General features: G+C 39.5%; 1 long non-coding RNA gene across 1 annotated transcript in view; it reads left to right on the top strand.

Annotated features, from left to right (window-relative positions):
- The first annotated feature begins 10,948 nt into the window (after positions 1–10,948).
- LOC103096676 (uncharacterized) overlaps positions 10,949–26,605 on the top strand; it is a 39,495-nt gene continuing 23,838 nt past the window's right edge. The window contains exons 1-4 of the long non-coding RNA XR_001626162.2: positions 10,949–11,559; positions 12,411–12,470; positions 14,728–14,900; positions 17,260–17,878. This is a non-coding gene — a long non-coding RNA (uncharacterized LOC103096676). The remainder of the gene's footprint in view (positions 11,560–12,410; positions 12,471–14,727; positions 14,901–17,259; positions 17,879–26,605) is intronic.

Genomic DNA, 26,605 nt, shown 5'->3' with positions numbered 1-26,605 from the left:
AAATGTGCTTAGAGCACAAAAAGAAATTGGACTTAGGTTCTTTGTAACAAAGAATTTAACAGATCCTTTGTCACCATCTGAAGAACACTGTCAGGGATCTCAGGTCCATTCATGTTTCAGCTCCCGTCAAACGCCCTTTTCTCAGGAAATTGGCTCTCAAACTCTTTTCTTACGTGGCAACTAAAATATTTGTCCTTCCTTCCCCAACTCCTTGGAAGAATCTGGGACTGGCTATTTGGGAGGACAGGGTCCCAGTCCCTGCTGTCCCTCACAAGCTCTGTGGCCTTAGTGAAGCCATTGGCCCTCCTGAGCTTCACTTTCCTTTCATGTAATGTGAAAGAAACGGATAAGGAGATCTTTAAAGTCCCTTAAAAGTGGAACACATGAGGATTCTTCCATTCAGAAGGCTTCCTTTTCTGCCTCTTTGCCCCTGCCCCCCTTCCTCCCTTGTCTTCTCCACTTGTGTACAAGAAGTGGTTACACCTCGGGCTACATCTGTTTCCCAACTGTTTACATAGCTCCCACCCAAACCAACATTTGATGTAGAAATCTACATGGAGGACTAATTTTTGCTCTAGGCTACTTGTGAAATGACTGGATACTGGGACCAGCTCCTTGGTGGAGAAGGGATGCTGAGGGGAGGGAGGGGATGAGAAAGGCACAAACTCACATGTACGTGCACATACCCAGGCTGTGCTTAAGTCAGACTCGCTGCTTACTGTCTCTAGTCTTCTTGCCTTTCCTGTTATTACTCAGGATAACCTATTTGATGTGATTGAAAGCCTTGAAAGCAAAGCTTTTAATCCCCTCCTGCCCATATGGAATGGGACTGGACCTGTGGTCTCATGGGTATAGGGTACTCCAAATGAAGGATCTCTCTCACTCCTTTAGCCCTTCTTTGGGTCTTACAGTCTTAGAGAATTGCTCAGAGACAGGAATAGATTAAGTGACTTGCCCAAGATGATTTAGTCTATAATAATGTGCTAGAGACAGAACTTGAACTTGGGCTTTCTGGACTTTGAGGCTGGTGAGACCAATTTGAAACAAATTTTTTTTCAGTTATAAATACACTGTTTCATGAGGGGGCTTGTTATAGGTGAGAAGGATTGTTCTGTACACAGATGATCAATAGGAATAGACACTAACTGACCAGACTGGACAGAGACAAAGACAGACAGACAGACATCTTGTGCTCCCCCCCCACATGCCCAGTAGAGCATGGCATGGGTTTGGTAACACTTGGTCAATAGGTGGGTGGCTGGCAAGAGGGGCAGGTCTCATTTTTTAATTTTTTAAACCCTTACCTTCTGTCTTGGATTATTATTATAACCAACATATATATTATATGTCATAAATATATTATAACCAACATTAAGTATTGGTTCTAAGGCAGAAGAGCAATAGGAGCTAGGCAATTGGGGTTAAGTGACTTGCCCAGGGTCACATAGCCAGAAAGTGCCCGAGGTCAGATTTGTACTCAGGATCTCCCATCTCTAGACTTGGCTCTCAATCCATTGAGTCATCTAGCTGCTCCCCAACTAAATTTTTTTTTAATCTAGTAGGCTTCTCATTCCTGCTCAGGGATATTTCAAAAAACATTATTTGAAGAGATGCAATGTATATAGTGGAGTGGGCAAGGCTGGGGAGAGAAGAAATCCAGCTTCTAATCCAGGCTCTGCCACCATCTTTCTCTGTGACCTTATCCAAATCAGAGAGTCTGAATTCAATATGGAAAGCACTGAAGGACTCATATGACCTAAACTAGGTTTACTAGAGAAGGACACAGCTCCACCCATAAACATGAGGACCACATCTATAAACACTAAAAGCTGCTAAACTTCCCCGAAGCTCAAATTTCTCCTCTAGAAGACGAGGAGTTCTAAGAATCTTGATTCTGTGAAGGTTGGTGAAGAGGATTCCATCTCTCTGCAAGCCATTGTCTGGGTATCTTTGGGGCATCTTGAATGGCCAGTCCCCTCTTCCAACAGACATGTAATCTCTGGCATTCCAGCCCTTTCCCTCGTTGCCCTTTCACCTCCATGAGTAGTTGAAATCTCTGCTGCTCTGCTGCTAATAAGGGCTCTCTTTTGTCTCTTTGGTTTTGCAATGAACAGGGGGTTTCAAAACAACACCCTTTTACCACCCATTCTTCTCCTCCCCACCCCCCAAAAAAGAACACTCAGAAGACCCAGAATGGTGTGAAAGTTGATTCTTATTTAATATTGGCAAGACTATTTGGGGTGAGAGAGAAAGTTTCCAAAGAAAAGGAGATAGGGTGGCCTTCTGGGGAAAACACCAGACTAAGACATGGGATTTGATTAATAACTCTGAAACGCTGTGTGGCCTTGGGTTACTCACTTAACCATTATGTGACTCACAACTGGAACTTAGAAGATCTGCCTCCCCCATTGTCCTAATCACATACATATGTAACACATGCTTTTGGAATGTAAGGCATTATGTGGATGCTGAGTATTGGAGCACAAGGGGATTCAGCTCAACTGAATTGAATTCAATTCAATTCAGCACAATTATGTTATTTCCATGCCAAGCAAAACAGATCATGATCTCAAGGAGATTATATTCTCCTAGGATAACCCAAGACAGGAGTATTTGGCAAAATTATACAATATGATACAAAGGGATTGCAAGAGGAAACCCCCAGGGAAGGTGTTATGCAGAGACAGCACCTGAACTCAGTCCAAAAGAAAATGTCTAAAGATGGGACATGATGAGAGAGCATATCCCAAGCATGGAAAAATAGCTATACACAGTCATGAAGTCAAGAATGGGATTGTCACCTACAAGGAAGAGCTAGCAATCCAGATTGGAAAAATAGGAAGACAATTTTAGAGGGTCTCAAATACCTGGCTAAAGTAATTGAATAGCTAAGGGGTCTGGTCTTCTTTACCAAGAGGTTGCCCTGGTCATGCTGACTGGGCCACCAAAACAAGGTTTTCAGGATGTTGTCCAGAGAGAGCCTGAAATAACAATGATAGCTTATTCTACTACTCTCTACTAGCATATACATTGTTTTTATGAAACTCAATGAACTATGTTGTGCCTTAACTTCCTCATCTGTGAAATAGGCCTAATAATTCCAATTGTGCTTACCTTACAGTGGCATTAAATTCACTAGATGAAGGAATTAGAGGGAAAGCTTCATCTCTAATCAAATGTAGGATATTGTCATATCAATAATTAATTGCAGCATTAGTCATTAGCTGAGCACAGGCAAGGAGTCACTGTTCACTAGCATCATTGTAAAAGCTGGCATTTATATCATGTTTAAAGTTTGCAAAATGCAGCACTATTATCTCATTTGGTCCTCATGACAACACTGAGGTAGGGGCTATTGGTTCTTGTGGTTGGTTATTCAATTGTTTCAGACATTTGATTCTTTGTAACTCCATTTGGGGTTTTCTTGGCAAAAATACTGGAGTAGTTTGCCATTTCCTTCTCCAGCTCATTCAAGAGATGAGGAAACTGAGGCAAACAGGGTGAAGTGACTTACTCAGAGTCACACAACACAGTTAGTAAGTGAAGCTAGATTTGAATTGAGGTCTTCCTGATTCCAGTAGCAGTACTCTGTCCACTCTGCCACCTAATTGCCCACATACTTTTATCATTCTCATTTTAGAAATGAGAAAAGTCAAACTCAGAGAACTTGAGTTGCCCGGAGTCATGAGACTTACAGGAAGAGTCTGAGGTGGGATATGACCCAGGTCTTCCTGACTTGAATCCAGGACTTTAGCCACTATCCCAAAATACCTCATTATCATCACCTTCTAATTCTATGATTTTTGACAGTTTTCAAAGTGATTTAATATATCAGGTGTAAAAATTAAATTATATCTCTAATAATAAAAATATTATATTTCATGAGTTTATTAAGGATCACTAGAAATCAGGGAATAAAGAAGATACAACAGAGTAGACTAGCCAACCGTTCCAAAACTAGTATTTTATGATACTAAAATTACAGAATATGTTTGAGGAAAGGGACTATTTTTGCTTTTTCATGGTATCTCTAGTATTTAACAATACATTAACACAATGTATAATGACACAATAATTTAACACACTATAGCAATTAATTAATAAAATTCTCACTAGATTGGTTGAACAGGGTGTTTACCATATTGGATAGTATTCTAGACTTGGAAAGTCAAACCTGTGTTCAAATTCTTCCTCTGTTGCATATGGATCCATAAGGCAAGAAAAGTAGTTTAACCTCTATGTACCCCAGGAAGAAACCAAGGATTTACCGACTAAGCCATAGATGGGTTGAGATCTATGTTGATAGAGTGATTTATGGCAGATGCTGGGGGGGGGGGGGAGAAATAATAGTTTCTTTATGTATTTATATAATTTTATAATCTTATTTTGAATAGACATTACATAGTTAATGCTTCCTTCACCCTTCAATGGGTGGGGGGGACGAATGGGGAAAATACTACATTGATTGAAGGCAAGCAATTCCAAATCATGGAATTAAAAGTTTTAGGTCTAGAAGGAACTTTAGAGATCATCTATAGTCGAACCACCTTATATGACAGAACAGAACATTGAAGCACAGAGGCATTTGTCTAGGCAGCAAAACTAGCCAGTGACAGAGATGAGATGAAAACTTGACTCTTCTGGTTTTAAGGTCAGTGCTCTGAGATGCCAGGGTATAGGAAACAAGATGAGGAACATGGTACAGGCAGTCTCGAGCACAAGCAATTGATGGATTGTGCCCTAACTTTCAATCCTGATCCTGCAAAGGGTAGGAGAAAGAACCATCAGGAGCAGAAAGGTGCCACAATACTGGAAAGGGCAAGAAGCAGGCCCAGTCCTGTGTTGCTTCATTTGGAGGCTTGAAGCATCAGACAAGGAAAGCATGAGAATGATGATCACCACAGAAAAGGTGTATCCAATTAAATTTTGGTGTCCTGGGAAAAATCCCTGTTTGCCCCTTTGCTCTGGGTCCAAGAAATCTCGAAAACAAAAACAAAAACCTAACCTGACAAATGAGATCATTCACCTGCCTCCTAGCCACTAGGACACCCTCTGGGCAAGGACAAGTTAGACCTCTGTTCTAAATTCCCTCAGATGAAGTCGCCAAAGAAACCATCATTCCCCATTTCCTTTTCTTCCTTGACACATTGCTCCAGCAGCATCTGGGGTATGCTGATCAGATCTCTTTGGACCTTGACCTCCAAGTCTGGAAACTCTGGGAGAGTTGCAGCTATGTTTTTTAATCTGACACAGATTTTTCATTAAGCCTTATGGACTATGTGAAACAGAGCCTGAGAACACTTCGTTAGACTGATGAAGATTCAAGCTTATCTAGAAATAGGTCTGCCAACTCTTTACTTTTAATATGCTTTGGGTGTTTCCTACAGGCTTGGTGTAGAACAGTACCCTTGGTCCCCCTATCTCAACTGAAGCCTGTAAACATTCAAACACAGACCTCTTGTCCTTGGTGTTCTCATCATGAAAGGGGAGTTTGTTCCTTCCTAGAAATTTCTGAATAAGTTGCCAGCTGTTTTCAGTTGGGAGGGGAAAAAAAACCTGAAGAGAGGGGGAAAGGAGGAGGGATTGAGTCTTTAAAGACTGATTCTCAGAGAAGAAATCTACCAGATCAGCTGGGGAGACCACCCGCAAGCTGGCAGCCCCATCTCTGCTGTCCTGATTCTCCAGCCTTCTGACTCCACAGGGAAGAAAAAGTAGGGGGTGGAGGAGAAGGAAAGGAGAGAAATGGGTATTTAAAACTGAGGAATTCAATGGGATTGAACTTCCTAACAGAGGAAGGTGTCCAAGGAGCCATGTGGCTGAACTCTCCCCTCCTCTGAACTGTTACAGCTGAACATAGTGTCTGCTCCATCCATTTGGCTTTTTTCCTTTTACTGCCTTGTGTACTATTGTTATTTTTTGTGTCAGTCTTAAATCTAAAACTAAACATCATTTCGCCAACCAGACCTGCTCATCATCCCATCTTCTCCTTTTCTTTTATGACCCCAGCATTTTCCCAGACACCAAGGTTTAAGATCTTGAAGTCATCTTTGACTCCTTTCCCTCTTCTTCCCCCATTCTCATCCATCATCAAGACCCTTCTATCTATACTATCTCCAAAAAGAATATCTCTTGTTCCTGCTCCCTCCTCTCCATTGTCCACAGTTCAAGTTCTTGTCATTTTTCTTGTCTTGACTACTGCAAGGGTCTTAGCTGATCTCTCTTCTAATTTTTCTCCTCTCCCACCCATTCTATGAGATGCTGCCAGATTGATCTTCCTGCCCTGTGGTTTGGATGGTATCACTCCTCTGATTGAAAATCCTGAATGGCTTCCTTTTGCCTATAGGATAAAGTTTAGACTCCTTAGTTTGGCATTCTGGGATCATGATAATCTCTTCCTACTCTCTCACTCACTTCACTCCAGTCAAATCACAGTACTCACTCTTTCCTAACCATGCCTTATGCTTCCCCAGCTCTGTGCCTATAGTCAGATGATCACTTCTATGTAAAAAAATGCCCCTTTCCATCTCTACCTAGCTAAACCATTCAAATGGTCCCTCTTCCATGAGACTACCTTGGCTCTCTCATATCTAAAAGAAGTCAATCTCTCCTGAATTCTCTGAATTCCCAATACTCCTTGAACTTTTCTTCTGACATTTATACTAGTGGTTATTTGTATACATGTCTCATCCCTCCTCCTAGAAGGAAGCTCCTCGAGGGAAAGGACTACTATATCTATTAATTTTTGTATTTCACCAAGGCTAAGTACAAAGTCTTGAAGCCTCACTAAAGTTGTTTTGATAGATTGTTTCACTGATTCAATGAGAATCCACTAAGATGAACCTAGAACATTTCTTGAGATTGCAAGGGATGCAATAAAGTAAAAGACATGGTCCCTGCCTCAAGTCTCCTGAAGGAAGCAGACCACATACCCAGAAAGATAATTCAAAACACACAAGAGAACAAAGTGCCAAAGATGTAATTCTGACAATAAGTACTTTAAAAGTTTAGAAAAGGGGATCTCAGTGAGGGCTAAAGTAGTCAAAGAAGGCTTCTTGGAGGAAGTAGGTTGAACTGTTTTGTTTTGTTTTTTACTTTATTTAATTGATTAATTTAGAATATTTTTCCAGTTACATGATTCATGTTCTTTCCCTCCTCTCCTCCCTGTCCCCTCCCATAGCCAATGTGCAATTCCACTGGGTTTTACATGTATTATTGATCAAGACCTATTTCTATATTATTAATATTTGCACTAGGATGATCCTTTAGAGTCTACATCCCCAATCATATCTCCATGAAACTATGTGATCCTTCATATGTTTTTCTTCTGTGTTTCTACTTCCATAGTTCTTTCTCTGGATGAGGATAGCATTGAACCCAGTTTTCAAATAAAAATAGGATTCGGATCAATTGAAAGAAGAATAGTGGGGAGGGAAGGTATCATATATACCTACATGCAGCAGCAATGAGTTGGAGCCAGTTCCATCCTGTTTGGAGGATTGTTAAATTTTCAGCATGAGCATTATACCTTGGGAATCAGCAAACATGATCTCAGGCTTGATTTGCTGTTTTGTTGATTGTCTAAAATTAAGAAAGTAATGGAGAAAGTATTAATAATGAAAATTAAATTCAAAAGTGTGTCTTATAAATGCATTTTTCCCCTGGAGAGCCAGTTGTTAAATATTTACTAGCATACTCCTTTATCTAGCTATATGTGTTATTGTCCCAATTAGAGTTCAAGCTTCTTAGGGTCATGGCTCATGACTTACCTTAAACACAGACACAGAAAAACAGAGAGGGCGTGCTCGCCACTCTTTGAAGATTTTTTTGAATGACTAAATAAAAAATAATTTATTAAATGTTTACTATATGCCAGTTGCTGTGTTTAGGGATGAAAATACAAATAGAAAAAGTAAGATTGTCCCTGCTTTCTAACTGAGAGAGAAAACACATATAACAGAATTCATTTTCAAGAAAAATGAAAAGGTCCAGATGTCCTAAGGGTGCAGTGATAGGAAGATGGAAAACCCCAGGAGTCCTTAGGGTGAATAAGCAAGTCAGATGGCAGTGCCTAGAGATAGAGCGTCCATAGGTAAATGGCAGATAGGGAGACCCCAGAGGACCTCAGATTGTGGCAGGGCAGATTTACATATAATTGACATATATGTGGTAAAGAAACTGCCAAAGGAAAGGGAAAAGAAAAATGAGTTCTACATATCATGTCCTTAAATATAAGCTTACAGACCCTTTCTGAAGAAGAGAAGGAGTTGAATGATGACATCTTTCAAAGGGATGATATTGCAATTAAATTCCCAGGTTAAATCTAAGTTCCAACCATAAGACATAGTCTGTTCCATGTGGCAGTTCCAAAAGAACCAGTCGGAGAAGTAAAAAGAGATAGGATATTTTATTCCATAGAGTATTGTTGTATTGGTATTGTGAGGCTTGATAAGATAATAGATGTAAAGCACTTAGCAAACCTGAAAGCACTATATATTTATTGTTTATTATTATTATTCGCCTACAGTCAATTATCAGATTTCAATTTGGGTATGACTTCCTTCCCTGAGCCTCCTATTATACTCTGGCTGGGCTCAAAAAATGTTTTTAGAATAATAAAGGGATGTGTAGGCATATATTAAACAAGTACTTTTAAATGTAATCTGTATTATTAACACTTTTTAAAAGTCTATATAATCATCAAAACAATTATTCATGTCCAGATTTGTAGAGACTGCTGATTATTGAGGTGTAAATACTTACTCTGAAAATTTAATAATCATTTGGGAAAGCCATTTAGAACTGGCACAACTCTGCTTTATTTTACCTGACCCAGTCCTCAGTGGTGGCTTCTCAGTCTTCTGACCTAGTGGTTAGCTCTGGCTTAGAAGGAAGGTTCAATCCTTGTATCTCCTGATGGCATCTACTCAAAGAACAGTTGGGGTCCAACCATCTGAGAGACCTCCATTTAAGATCCTTTGCAGGCAGTGAGATTCAGTGGATGACTGATGTCTTAAAGGTGAAGGGTTACCTATGATTAGCTAGGTTAGATAAACAGAGTGGCCTGGCAACTCCCAGATTCCTTTATCTGACCTTCCAGGTTGAGCTTTGGGCATTGTTTGGTCTTTACTTCTCCACACTGGAGGGCCTTCTAAATGTCATCACACCTAGAAATCTTACTAGAAGATTTGGGGATTGCATGGAATGTTAGCTGTTCCCAAGGTCTTTCCAATATCACCTAAGTACTTTGTCTCTTATTTGGCCATTTGAGTGCGGACTTAATTCTTGAACTCTTCTCAGTGAAGATTATGGGGTGAGGAGGCATGACATCTGCTATCTTCCTGGCTGCTGCTACTCTTGACTAATGCAAGTTGTTCCTCAATTCTAAAACCCTGCTCAAGATTGAAACCCACCCCCTTTCCATGAAATCTTCCTTAAGTCATGCTACTCAGATCGAAGCACTTCATGAGTCTTAACTCATGACAATTACAGAGTGATCTACAGATCTGAGGTTGGATTTGTGTATTTTCCTTTCACATGTTCATGTACATGGATCCACTCGCCCTCATTAGACTGTATTTCTTTGAGAGCAGGGAAAGGTCTTTTGTTTTCTCCAACAGCACCCATTCAGGGGTTGGGGTGGGGGTGGAGATCAGAGGACAAAAAGAAATCTGAACCTATGAGAGATGCTCAATACATGATGTGAGCTGATGCTCCTTTTGGTTTAAGAATGTATTTCCAGTTATCTCAGTCCATGCCCCGTCCCCTTCCCACACCATACAAAGGATCATCTGGCATGGACTGATGCTTCTTCAACTCCTATCCCATATCCCACCAAAAGTCATGACTGGGCAGGGCCTCCTCCACCGGAGGAAGGAGCATACCATACTTTAGAGGCTTAAGACCCCTTTGTGCCTGAACAAGACTCACAGCACTACCACCCCCTCATGAGTCTTCTTCCTTTCCATGATGGGCTCTGATTGTAAACTCTGTTCCTGGGGGAGAATGGCATAGAGCCATCTTAACTCAGGGAAGGTTGGGCTGGGAATGGCCTACCAGGTAATGTAAGGCTCCAAAGCCTTGCACTGGATCTTGGCCAACATATGAAGACATGGGTGGCATTTGGATGTTGGGGCTCATCCAAACAGGGAGGGGAACCAATGAAGGATACAATATCCTTCTACCAGGAATGCATGAGTAGTTCTAAAGGGAATGGATGTGTGTGAAATGACCCTGTAGATTCATCAATAATTTCTCTTTTTTCAGAGTATGCCTATGGACTTATGTTTATATAATTCTCCTTTTCTTTTTCCTTGGACAATTTTACAACCAAACTGGATGAATATGGTTTTTCTAGTTGATTAAAAAAAAACAACAAAAAAACCAGTATTGAGGACAGCTGGGTGGCTCAGTGGATTGAGAGTCAGGCCCAGAGACAGGAAGTCCTAGGTTCAAATCTGGCCTCAGACACTTCCTAGCTGTGTGACCCTGGGCAAGTCACTTAACCCCCATTACCTAGCCCTTACCACTCTTGTACCTTAGAACCAATACCCAGTATTAATTCTAAGATGGAAGGTAAGAGTTTAAAAACAAAACAAAACAGCATGTTACAGACAAAAAGGTGCTGAATCTAGGGACATAAGTTCAAATCCTACTTTTGACTCTTACTACTTAGCCTCTCTGGGCCTCTATAAAATGATATTTACAATAATATAATTAATATTGAATGACTATGAATACTAAAATAATATAAAATGAAAGGTGGGACTAGTTGACCCTTGAAGTCCCTACTAAATCTATGGTGTCATCATGAAAGATACCCTCATTGTGTCCTAGAGGAAAGATCCGAGCACTCATAGGATACCTGGGGACTCGTTCAGAATTTCTAATTGTTACGCTCCAGTTGGCTAGCTTGGTAACCAGGGACAAGCCATCCTATTGCTCTCCGCCATTCTCCAAGAAGTGAGAATATCTCAATCCCCTCACCTCACCCCTCTCACAAGGAAGAAAAGCTGGGGAGGGGGAGGGGGGGGGAGATCAACTTGGAGCTCCTTAAACTTCTTGGAGCACTGTTACATAAACTGGAAGTATTATTCTTCTCCATTCAAATGCTGGTTTGGACTATTAGGGAGAGTTTGCTGGCTTGCTTTGAAGTCTGACCTATTTCTTTTGCCAGGCGCTTTTTGGAAACTCTCCTTTTGTCATGGTTTCTCCTTCCCTTTCCCTTTTTTCTCTCCGACTTTAATGTCACCACAAAAGGCCGCGTGGGTGGGAAGTTGTGGCGCGAGGTAGCTATCTCCAATAGGTGCAGCCCTACCGGGCCCTGTGTCTCTTTCCTCTTCCCTGGGGTGTGACAAGGTACAGTGGCGGCTTAGATCGCATCCTACCTGAGGAAGGAAAAGGGCACCGTTTCGGCAGTCTCCCTCATTCTGCGCTATCATCTCTAGGGGGGCCGGGAGCTTTGGAGAATGGAGTCCTGAGCAGAGGCTCTGAACTTCCTTTCATTCTCCGTCTCCGGGGCTCACAGATAATAAATTCGAGGAAGCTCATTCAGAATTACTGGTAATCTCCAAACCTCCTTATCTGCGAGTTTCTATCACCTCCCCGAAAATCAACAAGCAAAAACTTGCTATCGGGAACCTTGGGGGTGATGTTTGGTGGGTAAGGCAATCCCCTTCTAGGCAAGTCATGCCATTTCCCTGCAACTCCCCCACATCATGTTCTTAATTCCCCTCCTACCATTTGCTCTCTAAGAGGAGGAAACACTTGTACATTAACTCTTCTCTCAGTTTCTCTTCATGGCTGCTGCAATCAAATGTGGCCTCAGCTACTTCCTAGCTTTGTGACCCTGAACAAGTCACTTAAAACTTCACTTTGGGTGGCTCAGTGGATTGAGAGCAAGGCGTAGATAAGGGAGGTCCTGGATTCAAATCTGACCTCTGATACTTCCCAGCTGTGTGACCCTGGGCAAGTCACTTAACCCCCATTGCCTAGCCCTTACCACTCCTCTGCCTTGGAACCAATATACAATATTGATTCTAAGACAGAAGGTAAGGGTTTAAAAACACATACCAAAAAACTTGTTTCTCTACCTGTAGAATGGGGAAGGGAATATTTATAAAGTACAGCTACATATTAGGTACTGACTATACTAAATGATTTACAAATATTGGCTCAGTTGATCTTCATGTCAACCTTGGGGTGCTATTATTATCCCCATTTTATGGTGGAGGGAACTGAGGCAAAAATGACTTTCCCCGAGTTCCAGGGTGTCTACATTCAAATTTAAACTCAGGCCTTGCTTACTCCAGGGCCATTAATTCAGTTACTGCATCACCTAGATGGAGAAAATAATTATGATGATTAAGTACAATGACTGGCACATAGTAAATGCTTACTTGTTTCCTTCCTAGTAAAATAATGGAAGTCATCTGAGGCAACAAAGAAAGTGTCCTTCTGAAGAGTCCGGAGATGTGAGTTGTGGAATCATAGAGGGATAGAGCTAGAAAAGTTCTTCAAATTTATCTTCTCTAATTCCCTCATTTTACAGATGAGGAAACTGAGGCCTATTAGGTAACATGTGATCCCTGCAGCCACTAAACTTTGTTACGCCCCAGGCAAGATGAAATATGGCCCTCTCTTTAGGCAGGGTTGCATTAGCCAAAGGAGAAATGATTAGTACAAAGTCACACAGAATTGGGGGCAGAACCAGGCTCAGAATGCAAACCTTCTGACCCTTAGATCAATGATCTTCTACTAAGGAACTTACTCTCTGTGAGAATAATACATATAAAATAATTTGCAAACCACATATACAGTCAATAAGCTAATGTTGACAACAATAAGACTTATTGGCCATTTAAATCAGTCAGTACACATTTATTAACATCTACTGCTATATGTTAGGCATTGTGCTGAGCTCTGGAGCTACAAAGAAAGGCAAAAGAGTGAGTGAGCATCCCTGCCCTTGAGGGGCCCACAGTGAGAATTCATTTATCATATGTTTTCCCAAGAACAGAATTTGAAGTGGAGAGAGAGCACTGGATAGCTCTGAGAACCTCAGATGAGGAAGAAGTCATAACCAAAGGAGAACATGAGGTAGTTTAGAATGAAAGTCTCCAACTTCACAGCTTGATTGCATCTATCTCATTCCAGTTGGGATGATTTTTCTGGAGAAGGCCATGGACTGAGAATAAATTTCTGGGGGATAAGCCACTAGGGAAAAGTCAGGCAACCTGTGTTACAATGAGATACATTAGTAAACTGATGTCTTCAATGAATGAATATAAAGGAATTTGAAATTGTAACACTCAAATTTTTCACTTTTTAATGTTGACTTAGACACATCCTTCAGATACTAAAGGGACAGGCATTTACACAAACCAATGGGCATTTAAAATAGAATATTGTGCCCTGGTGGAGTCCCTGCCTGCCTTTCCCCCTGAACCGTCATATTGAAGGACCACAGCACAGCAGAGTTATCTTAATAACAATTCTTAGATTTCACAGAGGTAAAATGTAAGTGGGGAACATTAGGTGAGACATCCTAATCCCTCTTGATTTTGATCCCATTCCATTTCTAGGCTTTCTCCTTCCCCCTCCTTCTCTTCTTCCCTCTTCCCTTCATTCTTTTCTTATTTCCTTCCTTTCTTCCTCCATTTTTCCTCCCTTCCCTTCTCTCTACCTTTTTCTTTCCTGTCTTGTACTCTCTACTTTCTTCTACTTTCTCCCTCCCTCCCTCCTTCCTTCCTTCCTTTTGTCCTTCCTTCCTTTTTCCTTCCCTCCTTCCTTCCTTCCCTCCTTCCTTCTTTACCTCCTTCCTTCCTCCCTCCCTTCCTCCCTCCCTCCCTTCCTTCCTCCCTCCCTTCCTTCCTTCCTCCCTTCCTTCCTTCCTCCCTCCCTTCCTTCCTCCCTCCCTTCCTTCCTTCCTCCCTTCCTTCCTTCCTCCCTTCCTTCCTTTCTCCCTTCCTTCCTTCCTTCCTTCCTTTCTTTTTCTTTCTTTCTTTCTTTCTTTCTTTCTTTCTTTCTTTCTTTCTTTCTTTCTTTCTTTCTCTCTCTCTCTCTCTCTCTCTCTCTCTCTCTCTCTCTCTCTCTCTCTCTCTCTCTCTCTCTCTCTCTCTCTCTCTCTCTCTCTCTCTCTCTCTCTCTCTCTCCCTCCCTCCCTCCCTCCCTTTCTCCCTCCCTCCCTTCAAAATATATTTATTCCTATAATGGTCTAAATATCTCAATTATGTTATGTCAGGCCTGATCTAGTACTTTATACTAGGTGCGGCTGGTTTGACTATTCTATTAAAAAATTAAACCCATCTGCCACAAACTGAAAACAGGTTCGGCCCTAAAAGAAACAATAAATATTGATGACTTGAGGCATGAATGGCTTTTATGATGTTTGATGACAACTGGTATCAGTTACAGAATTTACAACATAAAAACAGCAAAAACCCAGGCAGGGGTGTTGTAGGTCATCAGACATCATTAAATGTCACAATAAATATATTTATCCTTGTCTTTAAATCAAATGCCTAAACATTTCAAGGAGATCGAGAAACAATACGATGGTAGTGGAGGATAGGGGCGAGGGCAGAAAATTCTATAGGCTTCATGGGAAAATTTGTAGTATATGGCAAGTGTTTTCTGCTTCCAAGTCAGGAACATTATTATTTTTACTTGCTTTGGATCTAATCAATGCCAGTGAAATATTTCTGGGAATCCCCATCTCTCTTTCCCTAGGTCCTGATTGGAGTCACCACTGTAAAATCTCCTGTCAGAACTCAGGGGTTATTGGGAAGGTTGGACTGATCTCCTCTTGCTTTCTCTGACCTAAGAGAGTGTCTGGAAGATGCCCTGACTTTGGGAGGAGACCACAGGCTTGTTAAAGGGCAAAGAGGGTTGGGAATTTACTGGTAGGTGAAAACGCTTTGTCTAACTCATTTATTTTTGTGAACTCAGCTATGGAATCAGGACGTCTGGCTCTGAGGCTAAAAGCAAATAAACTGAGGGCTGGACTTGAACCATGTGAGCATCTATTTGTACTCACATAAGTTAAATATAAATAGCATTTTAAAAGTAGCTCTTGCCAAAATATCTATTCATTTCTATTCTGAGATCATGCAATCCGAAGGGAAGCTAAAAAAGGGGTGGAAATATCTATTGCTGTTTTTAATTGTATTTTTAGCATTTATGGGGCTCCATTCTCTCTTTACATAAACTACTGCCAGGGACTCATTTTGATGCAGTGGGAAGGATCATTCATCCTCTCAATCTCTCCAGGATAGTTAAATACATTTATGGCCCAAAGGGGTTAATGCAGCAACTTATTCTCTGGAAGATCCATAGTGGCCACAGTATAGAATAAGGCCAAAGAAATGGCCTCCCAGGTGCTGCTTGAGTGGAAAAGAAATTTCTGAGGAAATTTGGGTGGCTCTTTGGGGATGAGGTTTTAATTATTTTTGATGACCATCCCAAGACACTGGATTCAGGAGCCTGGAGACATAGTCCCTTTGTGCAGACATTTCAAAAGAGGGGGAGGGCTTCTTGGAAGAAAGGGCATCCAAGGAGGGATTTGAAAGTATAATTGTCCACAGGGTTAGTAGCAGACTAAAGGTTTTGGAGGTGTCAGGGTGGGGGCCTGCAGGGTTGGCCAAAGGTAGAAGTAACAGAGCATTGAAGTAAGGAACAAAAGAGACTGATAGTGTTTGGGTGGAATAGAGAAAAAGAAAGGAGGTGGTTTGTAGAGAAAAATGCAGGCTGGGACCAAGTATTGTAAGTCTTTGGACTAGAGCAATCCCAAACCAAAGAAGGGGTTTATTAGGTTTTGTGGAGAACACACTCTGTTCAGGTTTACAAGATTTCCTGTGTTTTTCTCTTGGTACTCTTCTTTGTGTGGTTAAAGATTGGAATGAAACTGGGATTCTTAAAAGGTCCCAAATCCAGGTTCAGACAAGCCATCTGAAATCCAACCCCTTATCCAAATGATCTTAGCCACCCCGAGTCTTGAAGAAAAAAATCTGGCAGGAATCTCCCCGGAGTGGGCTTCCTTGTGATTTGTCCAGCAATTCCTTCCGAAGGCCAAACCAGAAATACCACAGAGGCAGAGGTATTTGGCAAGAGAGCTGATATTCCTGGTCTAGCCCAGGGCTCTAAGGGCAAATAGCAGTAAAATGCAAACTGATGTCTTCTCCAAAGTTAGCTCAGTTCTTGCTGAAGGTGGGCTGGGCTGGGGGGCAGCAGAGTGGAAGGGGCTCCTGGGAGGGTCCCAGAATTTATCCAAACCACCCTAATTAGGGCAAGTATAAAAAGATAAGGTCTACAAAATGGATGAGTTCTTTAAGAATAGCCTCCTCTCCACTAGTCAGAAAAATCAGCTTTTCTGCTTTGGGGGAAACTGAGTTCCATTTCTGAGCAAGTCACTTCTCTCCACTGGGGACTCAATTTTCTCACCTATATAAAGAGGAGATTGGACGAGCCTGTCTTGAACTCTCTTCTAGGTTTGATATATTAAGATTCTATTTTTAAGTGAGGTAGGGGAGTTGGAGTTTTACACTAAGGAATTTAAAAGAATCAACATGTTTTCTTTTCTTGGTCAGATCTGTGGCTGAATTGCTTAAAATATTTCCCTTAAAGAAAGCTCGGTTTGTGAGGTGGTGAGCCCTCTCTCCCCCTGCATTGTGTGTGTGTGTGTGGGGGGGGGGTTGTGTGGGTTAAAAAGAAAGCATGGAGTGAAAGGAGATATGTGTCTATATACACATGTGTGTGCACCTATATGACTCATATATCCATAACTATATATATATACATATATATATCTCAACCTCTATTTGTCAAAGTCAGAATGCGTTTCCGTTATTCTGGGAGACAATGAAAACAAAAAAGCATATACAATACATTAAAAATTCAGGCATTCTGAAGCAATGTGGGACACACTTGGTTGTGTTACTTATTTGCATGCCCATATCCAGAACGTGGCCCAGCTCTCAGCTATTTCTGAGCAGCTCTGGTGTCTGTGCTCTGGGGAACAAAGCAAAAGGTTGAGGTGTGTTTGTGGGGGAGGGAAGGGCTTTGTACCAGTTTTAACAAACCAGTGGAAAACAAGGCAGGATCCTGATGGAGGACTTCTCCCATCCACAGTGATTAGCAACCAGCCCTTTAGGGCTTAATCATAGAGGCTTCTCTGAGCTGTGTGTGTGTCTCTGTGTGTGTGTATCTGTATGTGTTCGTTTCTTGGTTGTTTTATTATTTTGCTTTATTTTTGCCTTTTCCCAGTTATACTGAAGCAATAAAAGCATGCTGTGCAGGGAAGAAAAAGAGGATGCCAACCTTTAGAAGTCCTGACTGACTGTGCTGGTCTCCAGGCTGCCTGCAATGGAAAATTTTTGAGAAGCATTTATTTTCGACACTCTGTCCTCACCTGAAGGCATTTTGGCCTTTTCCATGACTGAACATCCACCCAAGGTTTAGATATTGGTGAACATAAAAGGTCAACCAAAGACTGCTTGCTGACTTGGGCAGCTACACCCTGATATCAGCAGCAAAATGGGCCCACACAGGGAATTCTCCACCTGTAAGACAGTGTCTCTGAGCCCTGTTCCCCAAGAGGGGCCTTCGTTACAGTGACTGCTCTCTTATTTTTGAATCCAATCGAGGCAGTGACAGACTTCAGTGGCAGCTGAAAGACTCAGCCTGGGAGTGAGAAAATGTGAATTTGACTCCACCAAGTGTGTCTCTGTGTGCCTCACTTTCTCCATCTGAAAATTCTCTCTCCTGTAGCTTTAATTCAGGAAACATGTCTGACCCAGACACAGATGAATGGATGAATGAAAAATACACTGAAGATTTTAACTATGTGCCTGACTCTGCTAGGCATGGAGAATATAATACAAAAGTAAGACAATCTAATCAATCAATATTTATTCAGACCTACTATGGGTCTTACTGTGCTAGACATGGAAAATAAAATACAAAAGTAACAATTTTATCAGTCAATATTTACTAAGACCTACTAGGCATCTAACCCTGGGCTAGATGTGGGGAATAAACTGCAAAAGTGAGACAAACTAGTCAGTCAATATTTATTAAGATCCTACTATGTGTCTAACCCTGTGCTAGATGTGGAGAATAAAATACAAAAGTGAGACAATCCCTGTCCTCAGTGAGCTTATATTCTACTGAAGGAGTTAACTCATACAGGGAAGTGACAGTAAGAATACATTTAGATAATGCATTTAATGATTTTATTTATTTATTTAAAGATAATGCATTTCAATAACTATAGTTACAAAGGGTCTTGCATAAGGAGGCAGTTTGCCATGGTGGAAAGAGTCCTATATTTGGAATTAGAGACCCTGGTTCTCCTACTTAATATCTCTGTAACCTGCAGTAAGTCTCTTGACCTCTCTAGACTTTGAAATTCTCACTAGAACCTTAAAGGGAAGGTATTGTTGGCCCCCTTTGACAAATATGTAAACTGAGGCCTCCGAGCAGTTGAATTGCTCAGGATAAGACAGAGTTAGTGTCAGGAGTGACATCATCTCTCAGATTTTCTAAGACTAATGCTGCTAAAGAAAGGTACTAGAGAAATTACAGCTGCTCTTAAATTAGTCACCATTATTCTATCCAATTAGATAACATTCATAGTCCATAGCACAGTGCCTGGAACTTAAAAAAATGATCTTTCCCTTTCCCCATCAGCTTTTTGTAGACAGCTTTCCTTCATGCTACTGCATTATTAACAAAGTGCTTTGGACATAGCTATTTAATTGATACTGTATTGAATAGAACCAAAATTAATTTAATTGACCTTCTAACCAGTTGGGCATTTACAGCAAAATTTTGGAAATGCTGAAGTTTGGGGTTTTTAGAAGATTTTTTTTTGGTTGTTGCTTTTGTTGGTTTTAGATGCTAAATTTTCAGTCCTATAAAGTAGTGATGCAAAATTCAAATGCAGAGGGAGAAAGGGAAGAAACCATACATATGGATCTCTGTAGGCCACATATTGACTTAGAAAACCACATATTAATATTATATATATATATATATAATTGTATTTTTATTTATTTTAAAAATATGTCCAAATGACATTTTCATCTGGTTCGGAAGCCCTAGGGAGAATTATACAGCCCACAAATTTGATACCTTTGCAGCAAAGAAAATCTTAAAACCATTTAGTTCAACAATAGGACGATGTGGACAGTGGGGAAAGGATTCCTTTATGTATATACTTTTCAGGCCTACTTATGTTGTACCCAAATCAACAATTCATTCAGAGAATTCTGTGAGATGGGGGGTGGGGGGGAACCCAGCAGACTGATTGGCTGGTCAATTTGTTGAATTTTTCACTTTCCAATGAATTATTTTGGTGATAATTGTCATGGCCTTCAACGCTGATTTTCTTTGAAGGATCTATGGGAAGGGGCATGCCATCCTGGGATCCTTTAGTCCTCTCAGCTTTTCTAACACCTGTTACTGTCCTAACAGCCTGGCCACTCTGGTCCTTTGCTGAACTTCCCTTCACCTCCAAAGACTCTATGTCCATCTTTTTGGGTTTGGGCAAATTTTGGGAAAAAATAGTCTTTCCCAGACTATAACCTTGTTGTGTCTAAATTGGACCAGGAATAACATATTTAGCGTCAACGGCTAACCACTGTTTAGCCTGTGAAGCCACTCCTGTTATATTCGGGTGCCAACAAAAGCCCATTTTCCCCAAGTAGGATATAAATACTTTTACTTATTGATTCCCACATTCATCTTTATGTTCCAGTCTGTCTTACCACACCTTCAAAGTGTTAGAATTTAGTATAATCCCTAAAAGGAAATGGTCAGGTAGCATGAGCCCCTAATTTCAGCTTTGTAGGAAAAATAAGTCAACAGGTGGATCAAGTCAGATATTATTAGCAATAGTCAGGGCAACAGTTTCAAATCCCATTTCCACCAGCTAAATTTCAGCTATAAATCTGTGGTTCTCCTGCAGCTGAAATGATGCTGTATAGAATATAAATCAGGAATTTGGGACAAGAGGGAACAAAAGAAAAATGGCCAGGTTGTTTTCATCGCTTACTTTCAAATTATGTGAATATTTAAAGAATGTGATTTTGTAGGGGAGCCCTGTTCTTCCTAGCTCTAAACACAGCACTCTATCCACTATTCCATGATGAAAAGTATCAAGCACACACACACACACACACACACACACACACACACTGAATTATTCAGCTGGGATTTTTAAAAACTCACCTCATAAGCTTTCTGAAGACATTTGAGGGGAACCAATATGATGGAGGAGAAAGATGAACATGGAGTCAGGAATGTGGTTTCAAGACCCATCTCTCCCCATTTTATTAGCTATTTGACCTTGGAAAAATCTCTAAATCTTCCAATTTTTTCATATTTAAAATAGGGGCAAAAATGATGTTTTTACTGCCTCACTCACAGAGTTGCATGACAATCAATGAGTGCATATGTTGTTTTGTAAATATAAAGCTCTAGACTAAAAATAAAGGGATAGATTTGTCATCTTTTCTAATATAATAAAGATTACCTCTCCTTAAATAATGTGGTACACCAACTCTTGGGAAACAGTAAAAAAGCAGTCCAGAAGAGACAAGGAAGCAAGTATATGTCTAGACACATGGGATCTTGGGGAAATGGAGGGGCTCTGTGTAGGCAAGAAGCAGAAGGTTGGGTACTGTAGAGAAGTCAATACAATGGAATTGGGTCCGAGGTTCAGGAGATGAGGGGAGAAGACAGGAGGAGATTTCAGCGAGGAGATAACAAGAAGCTCCCAAACAAACTAGATGGATTTCATTCTCTACCTCAGCCTAGACCAATAGCAGGTCTCAAGAAGGCAGGATTGGAGTACCAAACCAGAGTTCTATATCAATATGCACATTACAATAGGGTTATGACCACTGATCCTAGGACAGGGCAGTTGATACTCACTCTGGTTTTATGTAACTAGGTGAGGACAAGTGTATGTTGGAACCAACCATCAACAGGGCCAGACAAGTATATGCGTAGCTAAGAATACAAATGGTGGGTTAGGGCCCTTGGGAAGGACCAACATTTTGAACACAACACTCTCCCAAGGGAAACTTTTCAAGTACTTGAGAAATGTTAGGCACAGAGCTCTATTTTATCTGAATAACCCTCTTCTAGGCATATTCCTAGGTTACCAAATATTTTAATGTGATACACAGGGTTGTTCTGATAGAAATTTCTATCTGTAGGAACTAAGAGAGTGACAGTGATAACTGCATTTTCCAACCTCCATTCTCTGCTGTCAAAGTATGAGATATCCTTAAAGGTCCTCAGGAAAAGGCCTTCAGGACCTTTAATCTTACTCCTCTTCTATATAGATTCCTAACTCTCTATATATTATTTATAGATTCTTCTAAAGGTTCTAGAGAGATGCAGCATTGTCAGAGAGACTTTCTTTCCAGGGAATCTCCCTGCCATCAGCAAAGTTCCTGGCCTATAGTAGGCAATTTAATAACTACTCATTGCTTATTGAGTTATATAAATGAAGTTACAGGACCACATACTACCTATCTTCATTTTCAACCTATTTCCTGCCCCCCCCCACCAAAAAAATGCACTTCTAGACAAAGGATCTGTAATTCCATTCATCTTCCTAAACAAAGTCAAAGCTATATAGGAACCTAGGAGCTGCCATCTTGGCTCAGACATGAGATCCATGTTTAGCTCAGGCATTCTATTTCCAACAGTAGTTTCTCCTGATGTGACTTTTAAAGATTAGGTCTATATCAGCTTCTCTTAATGGACATTTATGGCTCAATTATTCATAATTGTTTCCAAACTCTGAATCCAATTCTACTCTTGCCAAGACCATTTCTTTGGGTAGTTGGCTCCATAAGCTCATTGCTTCAAGTAGGACTTCCCCTTGTTTTTTCTTGGCGTCTGTGTCATCCTAAACAACTGGATTGAGCGATAACCTTTCTTCCTCCAAAGCAACTGCTTTTTTCTCCATTTGATAAACTAAATTTAGTGAGTTTTTGAATATATATATATATATATATATATATGTACTTTGTATTGTAGTATAGAAACAACCATGGTTATGAGAGCTATAGGGCATGCTATAGAGCCATAATTTATATGTTTAGTATTGAGAGTCCATCTTTCTCTTCATCTTCCCAGAGTCAAGGAATTGATTAATTTAATTCAATGAATATTTATTAACAAGCATATCTACTATGTATCAGGGACACTTCTAGGAGTTATTGATACAAAGATAAAAATGAAAATAGTTCCTATCCTCAAGGAGCATCCACACGACTAGATTCATATTCTAATTGTGATTGTTTCTCTTTAATTATTTTTTTATCTATGTAACTCAAACCTTGGAATGTTTAGGCTCTGTCACATAGCATACCTTTTGACAGAAAATGAATTCTGACAGTTTTATGTATAGAAATACTATGACATTGCTATGACAGTAATAGAGGTTATTCATATTTGTTTGATAGAGAAAGATGGATGGATGATAGATGAGAAATAGATATATGATGGAAGGAGATAAATAAATAAATATATATATAAAGAGAGAGAGATTCTTCAGTAAACACCGAGTAATGTGATGTTGCAATATTATCTAACAGTAAATTTACTAGTCTCTTGCTGAGTGAAACAGACTGTTACAGGATATTTTAATGACTTTGGTTAAACAAAACATTGGGGTTTTCCCTTTTTTTCAGGTTGACACAAAGCTAAAGCTACTATGTATGAGAAAAGGCAATTTGCAAGTCTTATGTTTATTGAGCTATTGTTTTTTTTTTTACCAGAGACTAGGAATAGATAGAATCAGTCTGTTTTTCTCTATTCTTACCCCAATTGTCATGTTTTCTTGGGGTTAGAAAGTTTAGGAGTAATGATGAATTAAATATGTTTGGGATTGTTTCCCATTATACCTTTTCCTGATGCTAGTGAAACCACACAGAGGATTAAGGGAGAAGAAATGTAGGGTAGACCCTTGGGTTTCTGTCAGGGATTCTGCTTAAAATTCTCAATACATAGCAGCAAAGTACCACAAGATCATAGATTTGGAACTAAAAGGGACTTAGAAGCTATTAAGTCCAGACATCCTTATTTTATAGACGAAGGTGAGGCACAGAGGAAATAAAGATTAAATGACTGACCCAGAATCGCATAGTAAAGGGTATCTGAGGTCAGATTTGAACCCAAGCCTTTTGGATTTCAAGGCAAATGTCAGATCTCTAAATCCCATCAGTGGTTTGGTTTGATCATAAAATTTGGAAGGAAAGGGCTAAGAGCATATATATTTACAACCTATCTTTCCTTTGAACAGTCTCTGACTCCCTCATTCCTAACCTTCAATTTTGATATGCTTAATTCCCTATGTTCTTAGGATATCACCAATCTCAATGAGATTCTCTTGTGTATTCCCCAGTTAGATATACACCTTCAGCCTCTGTCTTCACCCTGACTTCTTTGTTCAATAAGAACTGGTTGGCAATTCTTACTTTAAAAATCTTTTGAAGTCAAACATTTTCTGATATGGTATAAGTGAAATATCATTTTAGACATGGAAAAAGTCTTCCATTCCTGGATCCAGGTAGATTGGGGAGAAATCTTGAGACTATGCCACCCAAGGATGTGTTAAAGGAACTAGAGATGCTTAGTCCTAAAAATAGAGTGCTTACAGGAGACATAATAGCTGTCTTCAAGTATTTAGAGGGTTATTATGTGGAAGAGGGATTAACCTTGTTCTTGGCTCCTTGGAGCAAAATGAAGGAGAATGAGTGGAATTTGCACAGGTGTACATTAGGCTTAATGGAAGAAAAACAATTGCTAACAATTAGAACTGCCAAAGAGTGAAATGGGCTGCCTGGGTAGATAGTGGCTTCTCCCTCATTAGAGCTCTTCTGGCTGAAGGCTTAGATAACTACTTGCTGGAGATGCTCTAGAGAGGATTCTTGTTTAGGTATGGGTTGGACTGAATGGTGGCCCTTGAGATCATATCTAACCCTGGAATTTTATAAATTTGTGGCTTCATTCTGAGTGTGTTTAATCAGCACCTCTCAGCCCTAAGTCCAGATATAATCCATTGAAAGACTTTGTAAAGGAAATTCTATCTATCCTTTGGCACCTTGGACCAACTACTAGTTATGCCACGAAGAGCATATGACTCCACCCTATCCTTTGGAATATGAAATGTGTTGTTTATATAGCTTGTTCTTTGTCTGTTCACTCAACATATCATCTAGAAGACAGCAGGCAAATAATATATGTTAATACCTTAAAGCATGGTTCTGGGCTCCAGAAAGGAAATGATTTATTAGCCTGACTCAGCCTGATGATATTGCCTCAACTTGTATGTTCAGGTCTGTAGACTTAAGAGGATGTTAAGCTGGTAGAATTTAAATTTTCTCAATTGACGTCAGGACCTCATAAAGTGATGGATTAGAAACTTATTGATTTTTCTTGAGATAATAACAACTACACTCAGTGCCCTTCCAGACCAAAAGTCTTTTTCTTTTTGTACTGTTAGAATACAAAGCCATACTTGAATAGAACAATTCCTTCAGTATTCTATAAACGAGCCGGGTGTTGGATTGTCTAAAGGTAGGGAGGAGACTAGTAGATGTCTTGAGTGGCCTTCCAGGTCCAAGATTTATAGGAATCTAATCCAATTGAGGGAAAATAAGACTAATACAAAGCAATTAGTGGCCATTAACAAGGTAGTTTATAATTAGGTACTAAGATGAGTGGTAGAGACCTGAAGTACTAAAGAGATTCTACTTCAGTTGAGTTCTGAAGGATGTGTTGGACTTGGATAAGTGAAGAGAAGAATGAAGGGCATTCTGGGAAAGAGGAATAACACTATGGACATGATGAGTGATATGTTTATAGGGAAATGAGGGAAACAGATTAATTAATTAAGCTGGAGGGGTCCTGTTAGGGAAAATTGAAGCATACAATTGTATATCAATATGTACATATATACATATATGTGTATATATACACATATGTAGATATATATTTACATATATAGTCATATATAATACATGTTATGTGTGTATGTATGGCTAGGCTAGTATTGTGTTTATAGCAAAAGAGGGAAAAGGTATAACTTAAAAACAATTATACAGAAGGAAAATATAAACCTAATTTCATATATTGGAATGCGAATAAACTAAACAATTTTTTTTTTAAAGTCTGATAGGACAGCTAGGTTACTCAGTGAATTGAGAGCCAGGCTGAGAGGCAGGAGACCCTGGGTTCAAATCTGGCTTTCTATACTTTCTAGCTGTGTGACTCTGGGCAAGTCACTTAACCCCCATGTTTAGCCTTACTATTCTTCTGCCTTGGAAACAATATACAGTATTAATTCTAAGACAGAAGGTAAGGGTTTGAAAAAAAAAAGAAACACATTTAAAAAACAAAAACACATACAAAATGAAACTAAGGGATGGGGAATAATACTACACATCGATTGAATCCAAAAAAGTAAGAATTATAATTATGCTAGCTGACAAATAAAAAACAAACATTTAAAAAATAAAAAAGAGATAAAGAAGAAAACTATATTACAGTGAAAGGAAAAAGAAGCAAAATGATGGCAATAGTAAATTTACATACTCTGAGTGCCTTAGCATTCAATTTCATAAAGGAAAGAATATGTAGATAGTAACACAATAGGGACAGACTTACATATCCCTTTCTTTTGGATAAATCTAACAGAAAAATAAATAAAAAGGAAAATGGAATTGACAAATTACAGGAGAAAATAGAAATTAAAAAATTATGACATCTAAACAGAATAGCAGGGGTATATACATATTTCTCAGCACTATATGATACCTTTACAAAAAATGACATGCTCTAAGGCCGAGATACAGCAAACAGATGTAAAAAGGAGAAATAGTTAAAAGTTCCTTAATAGACTATGAAACAATAAAAATAGTAGTTAATTCAGGAACCACACATATACAAAAAAGATACAAATGCAAATAGAGATTTAACTATAAAATTCTAAATAGTAGATAAAGAAAAATCATTGAAATGATCAATAACAATGTTAAAGAAAATAATGTTGAAATAACATACTCAAATTTGGGGGATGCAGCTAAAACATTTCTCAGGGGGGAAATCATGTTCTTACAAACATACAATAACAAAATTTTAAAAATAAAGATTAATGCACTTATACTTTTAAAAAATTTAAAACCAAAAAATTAGCAAACTTAAAATAAGCACAAAAGAGAAGATATTAAAATGAGGGGGAATAGACAAATAGGAAACCAAAAACATCTATGGAAATAACAAATTTAAAAGCTGATTCTTTGAAAAGAATAATAAAATTGTTAACTTCTGTACTAATTTCATTAAAAAGGAGAGAACTGAAAAATAAACTAATAAAATAGCAAATGACCAGGTTTAATCAAAGCAAAATCAGAAGAAATGAAAATAATAAACAGAACATATTGTGCAGTGTTATGCTAATAAAAGTGAGAGCACCAGGGAATAGAAAATGGAAAATCTAAAAAAAATTAAAAAAAAATACTCAAACAATTAGAAGATCAGAAAGAGAGGTTTAAAGTGAATTTAAAGTAGGACTGGAGAAGGATTTCTA

The sequence above is a fragment of the Monodelphis domestica genome, chromosome 1 (genome assembly GCF_027887165.1).
Source record: "Monodelphis domestica isolate mMonDom1 chromosome 1, mMonDom1.pri, whole genome shotgun sequence".
Classification (NCBI taxonomy): Eukaryota; Metazoa; Chordata; class Mammalia; order Didelphimorphia; family Didelphidae; genus Monodelphis; species Monodelphis domestica.
Note: the sequence above shows the minus strand (reverse complement) of the source record. Positions and strands in the feature narration are given on the sequence as shown.